A 6,707-nucleotide genomic window follows, 5' to 3' on the forward strand; every position below is an offset into this window, starting at 1 on the left:
GTGAGCCACGTAAATAAGACCGCCCACAAAACGGCGTATCCTGAAGCGACTGTCAGAAAGCATCTTGACAATGATCTGTAAAACATAATCTATGCAACATTTTGACCAAAGAACCACCATTACATGTTATGTAGACCACAGGGAAGTGTTTTACATTAAAAAAAAATATATATATATATGATCCCTTTAATGTGCTTTATAATCCGGCGAGACTTTTGTTTGAAAAAAGACCTGACTAGACCCATTCATTGGCAGTGTGCTTTATAATCCGGTGCGCCCTGTAATCCGGAAATTATGGTACTTTCCAAATAAGGACATCTAGTGTGTCTTGACGTCATCTTGTAGCCCCTGCAAAACCTAGAGAAAAAATCATTCAAAACTTTATGTATGCTCATAAAAGACCCAATTTGATCAGAGGTCCCCTTCAAGGAAGCTGGGGAAATTGACATTTTTAGGGGGCGTCTCAAATTCTTGCGTCTTTATTGGACAATGGTCTAAAAAAGTAGCAACCACAAATCTAAAATCATCTACTTGTCACGGTCGGTGGTCTGGATTATGTTTTTGTTATTTTCAGTTTGTTTTGGACTCCTTTAGTTTCTGTTTGTGCACCTCCTGAGTTTAGTCACCATGGTTACTTATGATTTTTGCCTGCCTTTTCGCGTTTGGGACACAGTTGTTTGTAATAAATAGACACTATTTAAGCCTGTCTTGTTTTGATCACTCGTCCTGGCTTCATTGTTTGTGTCCCGTTTATGCCAAGTAAGTTTTGTTCATTCCATGCCATAGTACAGTGGTTCTCAACCTTTTTTCTGTGATGTACCCCCTGTGAACATGTTTTTAATTCAAGTACCCCCCAATCACACCAAAGCACTTTTGGTGGAAAAAAGAGATAAAGAGGTAAAATACAGCACTATGTCATCAGTTTGTATAACAGTGCAAAATATTGCTCATTTGTAGTGGGCCCCCCGCGACCCCTCAAGGGAATAAGCGGTAGAAAATGGATGGATGGATGGATGTAGTGGTCTTTCTTGAACTATTTGTAAAAAAAGATATAAAAATAACTGAAAACGTGTTATTTTTATATATTTTTCCCCCCCAAATAGTTGAAGAAAGACCACTACAAATGAGCAATATTTTGCACTGTTACGAAATAACTAAAAACTTGTACTGGGATCAGGTGGCGACTTGTCCAGGGTGTACGGCGCCTTCCGCCCGATTGTAGCTGAGATAGGCACCAGCGCCCCCCGTGACCCCAAAGGGAATATGCGGTAGAAAATGGATGGATGGATAAAAACTTGTTGAAGAATAAACAAGTGATTCAACTATAAATGCAGATTTCTCCACATAGAAATAATCATCAACTTAAAGTGCCCTCTTTGGGGATTGTAATAGATTCATGAACTTAATTCTAAACATTTCTTTACAAAAAAATAAATCTTTAACATCAATATTTATGGAACATGTCCACAAAAAATCTAGCTGTCAACACTGAATATTGCATTGTTGTATTTCTTTTCACACTAGCATTAATTCTTTGTTAAAGTATCCTTCAATATTTTCTTTTATATAGGATTTTTGAATTGTTGCTATTTTTAGAATATTTAAAAAAATTCTCACGTACCCCTTGGCATACCTTCAAGTACCCCCAGGGGTACCCACACCCCCATTTGAGAACCACTGCACTAGCCTATGCTGAGTCTCAGCTTCCGTGTGTTAGGCACGCTTGCCTTTTTTGATGTTTGCCTGTATTTTGATAGTTGGATGATTTATGTTAAATATTTCCAATCCTACTTTCACGCCTTCATCCAGAGCCGTCAGTTTTTGCATCCCGGGAGAACAAACCGCTATAAGTTGACCCCCTGCCCTGACACTACTCTGCTTGTCTTAATGGCGTTTTCAATTAAATCAGCATCTGGATTTTTGTGTTGACAATGACATAGAGATAGTTTTTTACCTCTGAACTCACCAAAACTTTCATCAAAAGGTTTGGCTAAACATATGTGTGCCTGGACGTCTCACCTTTTGGTTAACATATGCAGGTGATGAGAGTTCAGCCGTACCTAATATCCACGTAAACACATAACGTCACCAGCGCTTTTACCTGCAAGTGTAATGTCCGTGATATGTGTGTGTGTGTGTGTGTGTGTGTGTGTGTGTGTGTGTGTGTGTGTGTGTGTGTGGTCCCACTGGGAACTTTGGATCCAGCTGCTGACTTCAGAACAAATGGCATCTGCTCCATGCACACACACCACCTCCCTACCATCACCGATTGTAAATACAACCACATAAGCACATGCTTACCCGTGGTGCCCACCACACAAACACACACACACACACACACACACACACACACACACACACACACACACACGGACTGTATGACAGATGTAGTGTGGGCCCGAGACACATGCTCATCCTCCTCCAGCTCAGGTGGCGAGAGTGTAAAGGAGATCAGTCCTGTAGGAAGTGCAAAGTCTTTAACCATATAGAAGGCATACATTGAGCATTATTTATGTCACAACTGCAAAATATTAGCATTTCTGTGAGTTTTTTTTACCCATAAAAACAGCGATAAAGTTCATGCTTTATGCAAAGTTGTCCCAAACTGGAACTTTCCGTCCCTACGGCCAAGAAGACTGCAAAAACTGAAATCTAAGTAGAATTAAATATCTCAAATAAGGGTGATATTTGATTATTTTCTGTCTGATAAGATAATTTTTCTCACAAAGCAGATTTTATGTTAGTGTTTTACTTGTTTTGAGTGTTTTGGTCCTAAATGATCTCAGTAAGATATTACATCTTGATGCTGAGATTTGATGAGCTATATTGAGTAAAACATGCTTGAAACTAGAATATCAAGTGTTGCAAAGCTGGGTCATCAACACTCACTAGAATGATGTGCACTTTATGTATGTGTATATATCAGAGGTGGGTAGTAACGCGCTACATTTACTCCGTTACATCTACTTGAGTAACTTTTGGGATAAATTGTACTTCTAAGAGTAGTTTTTATGCAACATACTTTTACTTTTACTTGAGTATATTTATAGAGAAGAAACGCTACTTTTACTCCGCTCCATTTATCTGCAATCAGGTCACTACTCGCTACTTTTTTTTTATCGATCTGTTAATGCACGCTTTGTTTGTTTTGATTTTGTCAGACACTCATTCAAAGTAGGAACTACGCATGCCTGCGTTTCACCAATCACATGCAGTCACTGGTGACGTTGGACCAATCAAACAGAATCAGGTGGTCACGTGACCGTCACACGTAGAACCCGGCATGTTGAAAAACTTATTGGGGTGTTAGCATTTAGTGGTCAACTGTACGGAATATGTACTGTACTGTGCAATCTAATAATAAAAGTTTCAATCCATCAATGAATCAATCAAAAGTGTAAACGAAAAAAGACACTTTCTATTTCAAGCGTACTTCCCGTCCAAAGCCTAAAGACTGATCGCACACTTCCTGTCTTCACAATAAAAGCGCCGCTCCATTGCGCCTGCGCTAACAAAATAAGAGTCTCCGAAAGCCAGAGCAAACAAGCTAGCAAGCTACGGAGTTCGGCGCCAATGTATTTCTTGTAAAGTGTATAAAAACGAATATGGAAGCTGGACAAATAAGATGCCAAAAACCAACGACTTTCATGTGGTATTAGACAGAAAAGAGGAACTTTTTTTCTCCTCCATTTGAAAACGTGGACGTTACCAGCACTACTGTCAGGTAATACACCAACTTATATTTTTGTCTTCATGAAAGATAGGAATCTATATGTTAAACATGCATGTATATTCATTAAAACACCTTCAACATGTCAACAAAAACGGCAAAATACATAAATATAAATTATATACTGTATATATAAAGGTATGTATATATATATGATATGTGTGTATGTATATATGAGGCAGATCACCTCGACATGGTCATTTATTAAGTCATTGATTAACGTTGAAAAACTTATTGGGGTGTTACCATTTAGTGGTCAATTGTACGCAATATGTACTGTACTGTGCAATCTACTCATAAAAGTTTCAATCAATCAATCAATGCCTACTGAGCCTATGGTGCTGTTAAGTTATTGTGGCTCAATTTGCCTTAATTTTTATTTTATTTTAATATATTATTATTTAATATATAATATTGTTTTAGTTGCTTAAGAGATATTCCTGGCTGTGAATTTGCTCATTGCTATTTTTATGTTTCTGTGCATTATTTGTTGCCGTAATCATTAAACAATCAAGTTACTCATCAGTTACTCAGTACTTGAGTAGTTTTTTCCCAACATACGTTTTACTTTTACTCAAGTAAATATTTGGGTGACTACTCCTTACTTTTACTTGAGTAATAAATCTCTAAAGTAACAGTACTCTTACTTGAGTACAATTTCTGGCTACCTTACCCACCTCTGGTATATAACCGTATTTAGTCAGCCAGCGATTGTGCAAGTTCTCCCACTTAAAATGATGACAGAGGTCTGTAATTTTCATCATAGGTACACTTCAACTGTGAGAGACACAATGTGAACAAAAAATCCAGGAATTGACATTGTAGAAAGTTTAAAAAATGTATTTGTAAATGATGGTGGAAAATAAGTATTTGGTCAAGCATTCAAAGCTGTCACTGATGGAAGGAGGTTTTGGCTCAAAATCTCAGGATACATGGCCCCATTCATTCTTTCCTTAACACGGATCAATCGTCCTGTCCCCTTAGCAGAAAAACAGCCCCAAAGCATGATGTTTCCACCCCCATGCTTCACAGTAGGTATGGTGTTCTTGGGATGCAACTCAGTATTCTTCTTCCTCCAAACACGACCAGTTGAGTTTATACCAAAAAGTTCTATTTTGGTTTCATCTGACCACATGACATTCTCCCAATCCTCTGCTGTATCATCCATGTATCCATGTTGGTATAAACTCAGCTCGTCGTGTTTGGAGGAAGAAGAATACTGAGTTGCATCCCAAGAAGACCATACCTACTGTGAAGCATGGGGGTGGAAACATCATGCTTTGGGGCTGTTTTTCTGTTAAAGGGACAGGACGATTGATCCGTGTTAAGGAAAGAATGAATGGGGCCATGTATCCTGAGATATTGAGCCAACACCTCCTTCCATCAGTGAGAGCTTCGAATGGTTGACCAAATACTTATTTTCCACCATCATTTATAAATAAATTCTTTAAAATTCCTACAATGTTAATTCCTGGATATTTTTTTCACATTCTGTCTCTCACAGTTGAAGTGTACCTATGATGAAAATGACAGACCTCTGTCATCATTTTAAGTGGGAGAACTTGCACAATCGCTGGCTGACTAAATACTTTTTTGCCCCACTGTATATATATATATATATATATATTTATATATATATATATATATATATATATATATATATATATATATATATATATATATATATATATATATATATAAAAAAAAGTATCATCCAAGTGTTTGTCATCTTTGAAATCCTAATTAAAAAAAGACATGGGTGTTCTTGTCTCTCATTAAAAAAGTACAGTTCCCCTTTAATTTGTCATTAAATAATGCATGAATCCTAATATTGGATAAACAGTGCACTGCATGAAAGCTATTTTCTTCTAGAATGTAGATATTTTTTTGTGTGCATGCGTGCGTGCTTGTGTGTGTGTGTGTGTGTGTGTGTGTGTGTGTAGTGGGGTTGATGGGGGGCCGGTCAGTGGATCAGAGCGGCAGGTGCAAGGATCGTGGCGGAGCCTGCAGGCAAACTGGAGGGCTTGAACGCTCACTGCAGCGTTTAATCACCCGGTAAAATGCTTCTGACATGCTGAAGAGGAGACGAGAGAAGCTTCACGTTTCTGCATTGCATCCTTCATTGAACGTGTGTGTGTGTGTGTTTTTGTTTGTGTGTGTTTCTACCCTTCTTTAGACATCAACAAGGAAAAGTAGCGTCCATATGAGGACCAGGTGAACAAGTTAGGACATAAAACATGGTCCCAATAAGGAAAACCATTGCATCTAATAGAGAATGTCTCATTGGCCCCCTGGTGGTGACATCTATCAAAATTAGGGCGGTCCCAAAAAAAGGAGGGATTTTTCAAATTGACTGTGTGTCCGTTTTAAAAGTGCTCCCCCTCTGGTTAACATATGAAATAACAAGTGTGTGTAAACAATTTGAAGTGCTCCCCCTCTGGTCAACATATGAAATAACAAGTGTGTGTGAAAATCTGAAGTGCTCCCCCTCTGGCCAACATATGAAATAACAAGTGTGTGTAAGAAATTGAAACGCACCCCCTTTGGCCTAAATTAATTAAAAAAAAAAAACGTATATACAGACATACTGTAATAACTTTAAGTAAATAATGAAGAATAAAAAAAATTACAAACAAAAAAGTCGTCTTTTTCTCGCAATGTGTCGACTTTTTTCTTATAAAATGGGGAACCATTTGTCACATTCTCTCTGATTCTGTAATCATACAATATTTCCTCATAAAATTATTACTTTTTTATGTAAAATTATTACTTTTTAATGCAAAATTGTGACATTTGTCATATAAGATTCTGACTTTTGTCCAAATATTGCCAATCTTTTTATTTGTTCTTGTAAAATAGTGACATTTTTTGAGTAAACTGATGACTTTTGTCATCATTTTTCCAAGTAAAATTCCGTTATTACAATATTGCCCAAATTTTAAAGTTTTCTCATAAAACTGTGACTTTTGTCAAGTGA

General features: G+C 37.4%; 1 long non-coding RNA gene across 1 annotated transcript; it reads left to right on the forward strand.

The window, feature by feature from the left end:
* Positions 1-3,532: 3,532 nt before the first annotated feature.
* On the forward strand, positions 3,533-6,357 carry LOC133536628 (uncharacterized). The gene is made up of 3 exons (XR_009802513.1): positions 3,533-3,724; positions 5,674-5,785; positions 5,907-6,357. It is a non-coding gene; the product is annotated as an uncharacterized LOC133536628 (long non-coding RNA).
* The last annotated feature ends 350 nt before the right edge of the window (positions 6,358-6,707 follow it).

Source organism: Nerophis ophidion, linkage group LG17, assembly GCF_033978795.1.
Source record: "Nerophis ophidion isolate RoL-2023_Sa linkage group LG17, RoL_Noph_v1.0, whole genome shotgun sequence".
NCBI lineage: Eukaryota > Metazoa > Chordata > Actinopteri > Syngnathiformes > Syngnathidae > Nerophis > Nerophis ophidion.